This window comes from Rhipicephalus sanguineus, chromosome 9 (genome assembly GCF_013339695.2).
Source record: "Rhipicephalus sanguineus isolate Rsan-2018 chromosome 9, BIME_Rsan_1.4, whole genome shotgun sequence".
Classification (NCBI taxonomy): Eukaryota; Metazoa; Arthropoda; class Arachnida; order Ixodida; family Ixodidae; genus Rhipicephalus; species Rhipicephalus sanguineus.
Window position 1 is genome coordinate 28,283,475 of NC_051184.2, and position 14,532 is coordinate 28,298,006.

The 14,532-nt window shown below is 48.0% G+C and overlaps 1 pseudogene; it reads left to right on the forward strand.

The window, feature by feature from the left end:
• LOC119405409 (uncharacterized) overlaps positions 1–13,814 on the forward strand; it is a 30,594-nt pseudogene extending 16,780 nt beyond the window's left edge.
• Positions 13,815–14,532: the final 718 nt, after the last annotated feature.

Genomic DNA, 14,532 nt, shown 5'->3' on the forward strand with positions numbered 1-14,532 from the left:
GGTTGACTCTATTTGGTTACACGATGTTAGCTATGCTTAGTTAGGCTAATTCAATAATGTAAAAGGCGATGTGCGCCAGGCGTCTTAATCGGCCTCGCCGAAGCCGCTACGCAAAACAACGACACAGTTGCGTGGAGCAAAGCAAGCGACACACAGTTGATGTTTTGTCTACGAGCTCCGCAACCACGTCAGACAAAGTGAGGTGAGAGGCCACCTGATATGACTGGACGCGCATGCGCACCGATGCTTTAGTGGTGCTCTCGACAGCAGTCGCCGGGTTGGCAGATGGCGCGGCGATGCATTTCGGCACGCGATCCTGTGGTCCGTATACTTATGCTCACGCTGGTACGTGCTGCACTCGCACCGCTTACTTCGCGTTGAGACGAAAGACAGCACGAAAACCACTTCGCTACAAGGAGCAGCCGTATTCCCTTACACCAGCGTTTTGTAGTGACACAGGATCGGATCCAAGAGAGTTAGCTGTTAGCATTTCTTCGTATCACATTCCAATTTGTCGCTATTGCACTTATTGCTTCGCCCTTGGGAAGAAACTGATTTTTTTTACACAAGTAAACATTTCACCTCATCTGTACATCAGTATAAAACGCAATGAAGACTTTAGTAGGCGTGCTGTCGTTTGACTTAGTTTATGCCTAGCAAAGGCAACAGCTACATAACAATGTAAAACATGTTGAGCCTCAAGTCTCACTTGCAAGCCTCAAACTTCAAGGCTCACTTGCATCGTGAGCATGCTTCAATTTCCTAGCTATCATGTCCAAATCATTATATACTGTTGCGACCACTGGTCCCTGTGAATTGCGTCTTATTGGTCCACCTGTAGGAAACTTGCCAGTCAGCGGTGTGTTATAAACACATTTTCTTCTCCGAAACAATGACCCCAGTGTACCGAAACCTGTAAACCTCCTCGTGTCATTCACCAAACGTGGTTCTCTAACGTCTGCTTCGCAATGCGCAGCTCCACATCGCCGACCGAGAGTACGACCCGTTCTACGCCCGTCTCAGTCTGTCAGTCTTTGGGAAGACCACCGACACCTTCAGCATCGATGAGAGCGTCTTCACCAAAATACAGGAGAAAGGTTGGGAACTTCGCTCTTTCGAGTTGCAATATGCGAGTTGCGAACAATAACAGATGTAACAGGAGTACTGCAAGAGCAGACCTATTGTATTACTGTCCGCAGAGTTGTTTAACTCCGCGTGAAACCATAAGGACGGTTTCCAGCCAAAAGCATTGGCAAGGACTGACAAGGAGAATGCGTTTGGCTGGAAACCCTCCTTACGATGGGCAAGCAACTGGCTCAGGCAAGCACGATTCTCAGTGCGACTGTAGTGCTGAGTTAGCCGAGGAACTTATACTTTCCTTGAATGAGGAGCAAAATAGACTCGACCTCTCCACTAATCAAGTGGAATCGCCCATTTCATGGAGCTATGTCGCCGACGCAGCCTTAACGGTGTCTGGCACTCAGTCATCGGCGGACGGAGCACAATCTAGCGACAGCATCTGGCCACCGCCGCACAGCGATACAAACAGTCTCTCGCAACCATGTCAGCTAAGATGATAATTTCCAGCAGTGAGTTTTTGTGACTGTCACCGTGAATGTCACAAAATGCACCAAAAGGATGCTTGCTGAAACGAGATTCCCGAGGCTTAGGTCCAACCGCATTGACCATCGACGCTTAACCAAGCCCTTTTGTACACGATTCCAGGTATTTTATTATTTGAATAAATGGTTGCCGAACTGCACCGAAATAGTTGGCAGACAGCCTCGCAATAAAAGTGCACGTTTTAGTATACTCCAGGTAATACCAGCAATGGACAGTGGAGCTTAAAATGCGCGACATTGGGCCGAGTCTTGAGCGCGGTATCAGGCGAGCAGCCATGACACATGTAATGTGTACTCTTTTTGCACTCAGCTGAGCACATACGACTGTCACCTTTAAACGAAAGGCAGCACTCGAGGGTCGATATCCTAATGACAATAAGTTAGATTAAGTTTACTCCTCTTGAGAAAGGAGTCCAATCGTCTTGCTTGGAAAACGGATGTGGTCTGGGCACCAAGCAACACGTTGCAACTATTAGCATTTTTCATCTCAGCTTCTCGACAAGCGTCAACCACGCGGAGTTAATAAGCGATCACTTTTTTCTAGAAATCGGCAAGCTTCGCGAGCAATCTTCTCGAAAATCGGCAACGCAACCTGAACTACCAGTGCCAAAGTGTACGGATGGGTAACAAACCCAATTCCCCAGGAGAATCAGAGTGCGTCGCGACAGTCAGGATTGTTACCAACACGCCCAGTTTCCCGTCCTAATGCGGTGCTAGTACCGCGTACACACTGCCTCGTGCGCTTATATGTTAATTTTAATCTGATCGGGTATCACCCACGAAAGCAGTCACCGCCGCACGGCTCAGGCCACGCTGTTATGTGTAGGAAACTCCTTTGCTTTAGGCTATTCTGATGAGAAGGCGCGCACAACACGAGTAGCCGACTTAGCTCTGGAGCTAACGCGGGCGCCAGCGATAATGCTGGAATGTTCACAAACTCGCGTATAAAATACGACGCTTTCCGTAGACGATCAGATTATCGACGACCGACGTCCGTGCTCGCCGTTGTCATTTTGCGGCGAGTGTTTTGCTTCTACTTTTAGCCTGTTTTCCTGGCCCAAAGTTCGCCCGATAAAAAAAGTTTTATCTTTACCGGCTTCAGTTTTGAGTCCTTCGCCGTCACAACCACGTGACAATGTAAACACTCCTGACTAAACCTAGCAGCAGTTGCAATTAATGTACCTGTACCTTATCTCAGCTAAACCGGAGGAGGCGGTGCAGTCGTTGCTGGGACCGGATGTCAACAAGAAGTACTTCTACATGACTAAAGACGTAGAGCTGCATATGCCGAGCGAGTTGGGAGTCCCAGTCTTCTTCTACTTCAAGCAGGCAGAGTTTATCTACGCAAAGAGGGACAAGATGGTCCTCAACCACGGCGACAACGCAGAGCTCCACTTGGACATCAAGCGCCACTACCTGTGAGTTAAACATCTATTGCTAAGCCCGCAGGTGGCCAATTAGTGCCGAATACACAAGCGTTTGTGACTCTGAAACACCGTTTCTGTGATTAAACATCCCGAAAAAGCTGTCGCATAACACTGTAAGAAGGCCACTGAAAAATGTGCCCACGTTCCCACAGCTGTGACTTCTTTTTGACTTCTTTTCAATATAAGGCGTTGGAATACAAGATCATATAGTTGAGCCCAAACGTCACAAGTGTTGACAGGTTTTTCCTGTCCTCGAAATGCCTAGGATACAGGGGAGGCATGAGCCAGGTATGAAAGAACTTGACTGAATGTAGTGCGCGAAGCTTTTAGGTGCGAGTCTGTTGGCGATCTAAGAGAGAACACCGAGTTCCATTTATAATACATGTCCCTCAGACACGCAAATCGGACATCGAGCCTCAGCATGAATAAGCAAAGATTTATGCCATCCTATTTGTTGGAAGAGGCTTTCGTACCGCTGTGGACATAGACTGGGAGGATGATGGCAATGATGATTAATTAGAACGTTCCGGAGGTGCTCCCTCTCCCACATTGCTGACTGGGCTCAAATATAAAACGGTACCAATGCAGGGCATCTAGAAACGTGGCAGACGTTCGTTTGTGAGACCGCGCGCTCAAGACATATTGCAGCCTTGTGTAATTTTCCTCGCCCCTCAAAACAGATACGACGTGGCGTCGAACCAGATGGTGGGCTTCGCCCCGCAGTTCATCAGGCAGGCCTTCGGAACGGGCTTCAATGCGAGGACCACCGTTTCCTGGCCGCTCGACCTCAAGGTGATCCTTGCACCACTCGAGGGCAAGCTGAGCCTTCGCCGTCCTTTGCACCTGCCCTGGAACGTGCTCAACCACCAGTTCCTACCCTACACGTTCGGCATGCCCTACGACATCGTCGCGGACCCCTCGCAAGCAATCACTGAAATGCCCAAGCTGATGAAGCCTCTCTACCGACCTGAAGAACTAACCGAGGTGAAGCGACAATAGACATTATTTTTTTTTAATGCGCAGCGTTATTTATGAACTTCTTCGTGTATTTTCTGAACAAGCCTGCTTTTTTCCTAGGCAACGGTACATTTCTTGCCCCATATAAACTTCAATGAGTCTGCCTCTAAGGAACTCAGATATCGTTATATGGCAAGGCTCAGGATATTACATTGGGTCAATGTGGCGAAAGTACAAAACAGGTTTGTCACGTGACGTCACGAATTTAAATCAGGTGCTCGTATTCGTGCTAATCAGGCGACAGTGTGTAATCACGAAGCAGTGACGGTGAAATCAAAGACAGTACAGCTATAAACAAATCATTTTTTTTTTCAGTTTCAGTCGATTTAGTGTTTCACTTTGGCGTCACCTTAAAGAAACCTATTCCGCTTCATGCGCAGTTCGACCGCCACTACTTCGACGACACCTTCGGCGTCGGTCTCAAGGTCAAGGGTCACCTGATCAAGAGGGGTCTGCACCAGGCAGTGCGCGAAGTGTACCACGACATGTCTTGCCGGGAGCGCTTCTACTACATGGCCGTCAACCCGCACTGGCACCCACGTGACATCAGGATCTACGCCGTCCCCGCTGCTCAAGATCCCACCACCGAGGTGAGCTCAGCGAACGCCACCATATAAGCGCAGACGTGACGAGTCAGTCAGCAATGTACACCAATGTCCGTACACTGCTATACATTGCAACACAGCACTGTACACAGCGGCAATAGCAGCCAGTCGGCTATGGATATAGTCTCCGACAATCGAGCTATGACGTAATGGGACAGCGTCACGCGAATCACGTTCTATGCTCACTCAAAATTGGTTCTCATACGTTACAGCGCGACTATCCAAGATCAGGCTTCCCACGCTCTCTTTCTTTAAGTTCAAACTATCGAAAGGCAAGCCCTTGCGTAATTGGTTGAGGTTCATTCGTTCATTTAATTTATTTACCCTAAGGGCCCAGTATCGAAAATAACATAGAGGCAATAACAAGCAGTGAGTGTTACAACAGCAACAAACTTAAAATGGAAGAGTGTGCGCAGCCAGAGCTCATTTGCTTCTCGACAACTGCGCGGCGATGTAACACAGTTACTCTCGCTGTTCACACCTATATCTCTAGACTTGTGAACATCACAATACAGCAAAACATCGCGCGATGTAAACCTGATAAGTACATGCGCATAATGTAAACATTCACGGCTGCTGTGCTCCAAAGAACTATAGGCGGCTATTGACGCCGCATCAATAAAAAAAAGCATGCTCGAACGCGTAATTATCGGCGTTGGCTTCTTTGAACTGTAAACATATCTCGCTGCACATTCAACTGAAAAACATAAGAAATGAAAGTGATTTACCATAATCTCACAAGCACTTCCATCATGCCACCATCATCCACCATGCTTCCATCACGCCACCGGCATCCAGTTTGTTCACCAAGCCATCCACCAAAACATGTTTTGTATCGCCACCATCAGCCAGCATTTTCCACTTAGCACCAAAACAAGCTCGCCACCACCACCACCATCGGCCACCATTTTTCGCACTCTCGCCATCATCAGCTATTATGACCACCACAGCTTCCCACTACATCCACTAGTCTTCCCACCTTATCCACTATTATTTCCACCATATCCACCAGCAATTCCAGCATCCACCAACCCAGGGTTTTCATACGTTACAGGTTCAATAGGGTGACAGGCATAATAATTCATAAATAATGGACACAATAATTTCACTATTAAAGAGCGACAGTGCAACTGATGATGGCATAATGGAATGATTATACAACGCAATAACACAAGGTCGACCTGCAGGACTATTAAAGTAAATAAAACGAAAACATACCCGCAGAATCATTACACCTTCAGTGAGCACAATGTCCCCGCCTTTTCTCGCCTGGTATATCGCGTTTAATGTTCTCCGCTTGCATTGCTTTGTTTACTTGGCATTCATGAAATATGGTAACTGCAGAAAAGGAATCAGATTCATTCGTCAGACAGCTGCAAAGAAACTAGAGTTCTGATGAAGGGAAGCGCACGTGCCGTAACCGCGATATAAAATACTCGAACAACACTATTCTCGGCATCCGGGCATCAAGCGTAGTTACGTACAACTTTGCTGCACCCCGAAAGATCAAACGCTGCAAAGAGTTGTATGAGTGTCAGAACTGTTCGAACAAGACTCGCTCCACACGTACGAAATTTGTTGGCAAAGAAAACCCATGATCCTAACGCAATATGAGACACATGGATTGTTCTTTACAGCGCATACGTTCGTTCATAAGATATGAAGAGACCCTTGGCAAACAAGCCGCACTAATGTACTGCCGTACTGTGGTCAGGAAACTAGTTTAAATACGTTACCTCTTAAAGGAACAGACAACCAATTTTTTTATGGTGCGTGTTTTCTTCAGCGCAACAGAAAGCTTACCGGTCAGAGTGTCTAATCACGGAATTGTAAAGCGGAAAACGCCACGAAACATTTATAATCCGAAATTTTCGATGCCGGCGACTATGAAGTCGTATACACAGAACACATGCTGCAAACACAGGGAGGTGAGCGTGGGAGCGGTTCGCGTTTCTGCGAGCCGTTTGCTGGGCATGCGTGCCCTCCTCGCGCGTACGCCGCGGCTCGACATGTCCCACAAGTGACCGCGAAGAAAGCGCCGCTTCTCAGCGTGTAACATTTTTTTTTTCACCTCGTGAGCAGCACAGCATAGGACGGGGATGGGGGAATAATATTCATACTTTAATTCTGAGCACTTTTATGACGAGCACGAAAGTATCAGACTAAGTAATCAAACCACTGATACTGAACGACTCCGTAATCCAGCTTCAAGGCTCATCCGGCGCTTGTGGTGTCTTGACTTCTTTCTTGTGTTTTCACGCGCAGACTTTTAGAATGAAAGCTCATCCGCTAGGCTGCGCGACACATCGGTTTTTTGTTACTTTTGAACGCGATTTAAAGATGTAAATCCTACTGTCATTGTGAAAAGGATGGTAGAATCTGTCAATAAAATTCACCGTCTTTTCATTTTCACCAGGGTCTAATCACACGCTCTGGCCAGTTGTTGGCCCCTTTAATATTGCTACCTTGCTACCTTTCATGCGCTATTTCCTCAAACGCGTAAGCATAAATTTTTAAAAGAGAACATAAAATTATATAAATTTGTTGTTATGCACTGCCGACGAATTACAATATGTTTACAAAATCTTCTTCTGCTTTTACAGAGTCGACAACATGTAATATAAACACATCACTAATATTTAAGCCGATAAAACTACAGCGTTTACTCTATTTAACGAGGGAAATGTCCATTACATTACGTAAAATCATGGAGTCGATGTGCACAATAATAAATTTACGAATTACGTATTAAACATCAGGCTCTATGGGGTCGTGAAAACTAATGATGTTTTTACCTTATTCATGGACGACCCTGTACATCAGTTTGAGGTGTTTTTTATATTCCTATGTTGAAGATGTAATGCGCCACTGCAATATCCCTAAACGGCGAGCCTTTAGCCGAGTCTCCTAAGGTAAACTTTGCAAGACAGCCTTGAATAAGTTAACGCATAAAAGTCACAGTTTGACCGCAAGGGCGAAGCAATGAATGCGACAGCGACAAATTGTAGTGTTATACGAAGTGAGGCTAGCAGCTAACTGTTTTGTATCCGATCTCGCTTAACTACAAAACGTTGGTGGAAGAAAATACGGCCGCTCCAGGGAGAGACGCTCTCCGCATAGGCACTTCACGTTGAGAGCGCAGCACGTAGAAGGGTATACGACCCGCCCGCTGTGATGGCTGTCGAGATAGCGCGCGCGCCAGCGATCGCGACCGCGCCCTTAGATTCAAAGTTCAAAGTTGCTCCTCGCGCGACAACCCCCTCAACCCCTCTCCGAGCGAATGCACCCTCCAAGCGACGGAGGGTGCATGCGTCTTTTCATGCTCGTTGAAGACGGGCGGGGCGTTTCCTGTCTGCTTCTACGGCAGGCCTCCCGAGCGGGGTGATGTTATCGCATGCACCCTCCAAGCGACGGAAATGGGCCGGCTCGTTTGATCCCTGCCTCGGCCGCGTTCGTCGCCCCCGCTCGCGCGCTTTTACCCGCGGTAGAACATACGATGCGCGGGGGATCTTATCAATTGGAACTTCATACGGGAAAGACATGACGGCGACGGCGACTGCAAAACCCCGTCGAGACTTCCCATATAATTGCTATCGCAATAAAAGATATAAATAACAAAACATGTGCGACATTTCGCGCCAACTTGCCGAGCGCAGTATAAACACGCACTCAAACTTCTGCATCTCACCAGACCTTTTCACAGGAGACAAAAAACGCCGCCATGCCGGGCTGCGCGCGGTAGTACAAAGGCTGACGTCACAGCCTCGGCAGTGAATTTTTGGGAGGTCTCGCCTATTTAGCGCAGCTCAGATAGGATTATGGCGGCGCCCAGGGAGTCCTCTGACAAATGGTCTACAGGAGCCGCTTAATGGCCGATTTGCTCGAACCTCTCGTTTCAGCTGGACATCGACATTTCGTACAAGTTCTTGGAGCCCGACGACGAACGGCACAGTCACTTCAACGTCCACGACCAAATCGGCGACGACCCCGAGGTGCCGTCCACGCACGTGCTGCGACTCGACGTAGACTTCAAGGGCGCCGCCAAGGAGCGCAAGGCCGTAGCCGAGTTGCGGTACTCCTTCAACCATGACCTCTTCAACCACAAGCTGCAGTTCTTCTACGAGAAGACACCATTCGGCCACCACGACACGGAAATGAAGGTAAGCTCCGGAAATCCGGTGTTTAAACAAAATTCTGTAGGGTTTCGCTTGCCAAAGCCGTTGTAGCGTCATCCCATTGCTGCTAACATTCCCATTCCACATTACGCTGTGAATCTGGCATGGCCCCAGCGGAACCACGCAGAGAAAGGGAAGACATGGACCCTGAAGCCGCCATTCAGCTTACGCTTCGCCTTTTGCCTTGGCGCTCCGAATAAAATCCAGAGACGACGGCACAGCATATCTACGTGGCTCTCAGCCAGGAGCTCCGACTTCGATTCCCCATCATACACCCTGATGTCTCAGTACACCACAATATGACATGAGGCAGGCCGCATAGATGGGGACGTCGATTCATTTTGACCACGTTGTGGTTTTCTAACGTAAGCTTTCACATAAGCACGAGGGCGTTTCTGCATTTGTCCCCCATCTGAACGCGGTCCGCCATGACTGAGGTCCGAACCCACGACTATAGGGCTCAGCGGCGCAACGAATTTGCCGCTAAGCCACCACAGCGGGTATAGAAGGATTTAATTGTGATTTACACCCGAACGTATCCGTTGCCTCTAAAAAAAACAAAAAACGAGCCCGCGACTAAGTTTGCCGACTCATGCCGATCTATACTGATTGGTTTTGTATTGATTGCCATGAATCGGCTAACTTAGAGCCCACAAGCGATGGACATAAAGGCGACATAAACGCGAAACCATAGGTGATATGTAGTACATAAAGGAGTTGCGTATAGTACTACAAAAGAGAATTTGGTTAGATCGTCTACGCCACCGAGATTATCTTTATTATAACATAAGGAAACTTCGAAATGTGTACTTCTATATGCCTGTGCGGCAGATAAGCACAAGCACAGTCCATGTGATGCTACCAGTGGCGTAGGCAAAATTTTTTTTTGGGGAGGGGGGGGGTGCACGCCCTTGATCCGACACGGGGTGCGGGCAGGTAAGTGTGCTCAAGTGTCATTTTGCGCTCCGTATCTCATGGTAGAAAAAAATTCGGGGGGGAGGGGGGGGGCTGGTGTGCCACCCCCTGGCTACGCCATTGGATACTACTGCACTACGACTGAAGTGACTTAATGTAAAGTTGTGATATTTCGGTGAAGAAGACAACGCTTTCTTCATTTCACCTCATTTCTACAGATATGCCTGGACGCATCGGCGAAGTTCCCACATCCTGACTGGTCCATAACTAACATGGCTACCTTCTACGCGGGAAAAGAAATCGACGCTCACCTTAACGTCCACTACGGAGCCAGCTGCGAAGCAGGAACCTCCGTAAGTTTGTTGATTCATGCCGACCAGGACAAAACTTGAAGTGTTATCCAATAGAGGCCAAGAAGCCGCGCACCCCGAGCACAAAGAAGAAACACAAACGAGGGAGTAGAGCGAGCGTTTTCCTTGCTTGTAGCCCTCACCTTTGTTTTTAAATGCGAAGCATTTCTTAGCGAACTTCTGCGACTTTGAGCGTATCCATCCATCCATCCATCCATCCATCCATCCATCCATCCATCCATCCATCTGGCCGCCTACGACTTTGTGCTCTCCTGGTCGCTTCGTTAATCGAATGGCACAAAAATTGGTATGGCGTAACATGACTGTATGACGAACATAAATACACGAGATAACATGAAAATCATGACATCCATGTCATGTACAGCATGACTTACGTGCTAAGCTCATGGGGCGCTGGCGGCCGTTTCGCTAGCTTTATATACGCCCAAAACTGGTTATGCCACGCTAAATTGGTATCTTGCGTGCCCGTGACTGTGTAACGAACATAAATAACACGAGTTAACATGAAAATCATGACACGCATGTCATGTACAGCATGACCTACGTGCCACGCTCATGGGGCGCTGGCGGCCGTTTCGCTAGCTTTATATACGCCAAAATTGGTATCTTGCGACGTGACTGTAACGAACATAAATAACACGAGTTAACATGAAAATCATGACACGCATGTCATGTACAGCATGACTTACGTTCCATGCTCATGGGGCGCTGGCGGCCGTTTCGCTAGCTTTATATACGCCAAAATTGGTATCCTGCGACGTGACTGTGTAACGAACATAACACGAGTTAACATGGAAATCATGACACGCATGTCATGTACAGCATGACTTACGTGCCACGCTCATGGGGCGCTGGCGGCCGTTTCGCTAGCTTTATATACGCCAAAATTGGTATCTTGCGACGTGACTGTTTAACGAACATAAATAACACGAGTTAACATGAAAATCATGACACGCATGTCATGTACAGCATGACTTGCGTGCCACGCTCATGGGGCGCTGGCGGCCGTTTCGCTAGATTTATATACACCAAAATTGTTCTCTTGTGACGTGAATGTGTAACGAACATAAATAACACGAGTTAAAATGAAAATGATGACACGCATGTCATGTACAGCATGACTTACGTGCCACGCTCATGGAGCGCTGGCGGCCGTTTCGCTAGCTTGATCTACTCCGAAATTGGTATTGCGCGACGTGACTGTGTAACGAACATAAACATACGAGTTAACATGAAAATCATAACACGCATGTCATGTACAGCATGACTTACGTGCCACGCTCATGGGGCGCTGGCGGCCGTTTCGCTAGCTTTATATACGCCAAAATTGGTATCTTGCGACGTGACTGTTTAACGAACATAAATAACACGAGTTAACATGAAAATCATGACACGCATGTCATGTACAGCATGACTTGCGTGCCACGCTCATGGGGCGCTGGCGGCCGTTTCGCTAGATTTATATACACCAAAATTGTTCTCTTGTGACGTGAATGTGTAACGAACATAAATAACACGAGTTAAAATGAAAATGATGACACGCATGTCATGTACAGCATGACTTACGTGCCACGCTCATGGAGCGCTGGCGGCCGTTTCGCTAGCTTGATCTACTCCGAAATTGGTATTGCGCGACGTGACTGTGTAACGAACATAAACATACGAGTTAACATGAAAATCATAACACGCATGTCATGTACAGCATGACTTACGTGCCACGCTCATGGGGCGCTGGCGGCCGTTTCGCTAGCTTGATCTACCCTGAAATTGGTATTGCGCGACGTGACTGTGTAACGAACATAAACATACGAGTTAACATGAAAATCATAACACGCATGTCATGTACAGCATGACTTACGTGCCAGGCTCATGGCGCGCTGGCGGCCGTTTCGCTAGCTTCATCTACCCCGGAATTGGTCTTGCGCGACGTGACTGTGTGACAAACATAGAAACACGAGTTAACATGAAAATCATGACACGCATGTCATGTACAGCATGACTTACGTGCCACGCTCATAGTGCGCTGGCGGCCGTTTCTCTAGCTTGATCGACTCCGAAGTTGGTATTGCGCGACGTTACTGTGTGACGAACATAAATAATAGGAGTTAACATGAAAACCATGACACGCAGTTTCCTCAATGACATACAAGACGATGTAGGCAGCTTTTGCTGGCTGCTTCGCATTACATCGATTCCCACAATGCGTGGGAACTGCCGGCTTTTCTGTTTTTGTTTTTTCGCTAGGGTCACCATGGTTCAATCTCTAGACCCAGCACAACTCTAGAGTAACTTGACGACATCGTTGTTCTCGCGAAAAGATCACCTTCAAGCAGCATATCCCCCTTTCTGAAATTATAGTACCTCATATAGCCGCAACGTTCACTACCTGCCCGCCGCCTTGCATCGCGTGTAGCTTTGCACGTACGCTTCAAAATTTTGTGCTCTTTTCTCTATGAACAGATCACAGTTAACGGCAAGTTCACACACACAGACGACGAGACGAACAGCAGCTGGCAGCCGCGGCAGAAGGCAAGGCAGTCGGCAGGGACAGGTTCAGCAGCACCTTCCTCCACTGGCTCGCCAACAAATGCCACCAAAGCAAGAAAAGGGCATCCCCTTCAGCCACTACTGCTACAGACTGCTCCGTTACTCCAGCCGCCTCGGAAAGTTCACCGCAGATGTCGAGTGGAAGAACTACAAGCCCGTAAGTTCTGAAACCGTCACATATTCGCGAACGCACACGAGAACTTCACAAAGTATAGCGCAGCGTCGCCAGGTGTTTGTTTCAAGCAAGCCGGCGTCGGATTCACACAGCATTCCGCTTCTTGGCGTCATACTACGAGGTCCTTACGAGGGACCCTGGCGTATTTATAGACGAGGGTCCCAATGTACAAGACTGCAACGGTACCCCCAGCCACATATTTTATTTTAAGGAAATAACTGCTGCATAGACGGATGTGATCATAATCTCTTGCGAAACGAGGTGATATCTGCAACAAGGAGGTTTCTTATCTGGAGCCATCGAACCATACCTGTCATCTTATTGATGTGTTCAATTAACTACAGATGCTAAAGTATCTGGTGCGTGCTAACCAACCGTCCAGCTCACAAAGTGTAATCATATGGGCCCTGGTGAGAGGGTCAATAATATCTGAGAAACAATCACGTTAAATCGGTGCAGCTCCTCCTCTTTAAAAACCGATCTTAACAACGTTGCTCATTTAAACAGGCTTTGAATTACGAAAATCAAGTTAACATAGGAAATCTACTTAACTTCTCCCGCTCCTTTTTTTCCGCAGCTGCTGCACCGCCTGTCGAAGTACTACGCGAAACGCTACGCGTACAAGCCCTGGAAGGCCGGCTTCCTGGGTGTGCTTGGCTCGTACTTGGCAGGCGACCACGGAAAGCTGCACGTCGTCTCGCAAGTTCCCTGGTGCGATGTGGCGAGAAGCCACACACCGACGTGATCGTCACAACCGAGGACGGCCACAGCCACGAGCACTGGGGAGTGCCCACGTTCAACAAGATCCTCGAGCCGAGGATTTTTACGGTAGCCGGCTACACGCACGCCGCGGAGTACTCCAAGCTCTACAGGCATAGTAAGTGCCCCTTACTTAGACGACACCTTGACACTACATCATGCCTCTACACTACGCCTCTACAATATGTCTCTACACCATGACTCTACACATACCTCAACACCATAGTCAAGAGTCCGACGGAATCCCGCCTGGTCGGGAATAAACGTAGTGAAATAAAAGAAAGACGCCGACTAAGGTAAAAGACACAAAAGGAAGGAAATGAAGGAAAGGCAGGGAGGTTAAAGAACACAAAAAATTTAAAAAGACATGCGGCTCCCGCACGGAAGCCTTGTCCACATTGACAGCAAACGGCGTAGTACGCTCTTCTTAAGTACGCATTATTACGTGTTACAGACATCGCGCATACACAGGGGGAGGTGTTCCAATATTTCTGTTTAGTGTGTGCGCAGTAGTCTGAATAGCCAAGAGAGAGAGAAGAAATAATGGAGAAGGAAAGGCACGGGAGGTTAACCAGTATAGACAACGGTTTGCTACCCTACACATGGGGACAGGGTGGGGGATTAAAGATGGAGGAAAGAGAGAGAGAAAGATAGAAAGATAGCACATGACACTGCACCACAGACAATCAGTCGGTCCTCTTGCGTGGTACGCGACATTTCTGTCACAGCCTCTTGTCCAAGTTCGTCTCTCTTAAAACCTCAGCAGTGCTTCGTCGCCTTCAACTGTGATGTCTTCTGTTGACGGCATGCAAGAACTGTTTCAACAGACATTTGTCCACTGTCAAGGCGCGCTAGAACGGACGCCAGTGACTGTCTCTGAACATTATATGCCGGACATGCACAGATGTTTTCAGCGTAT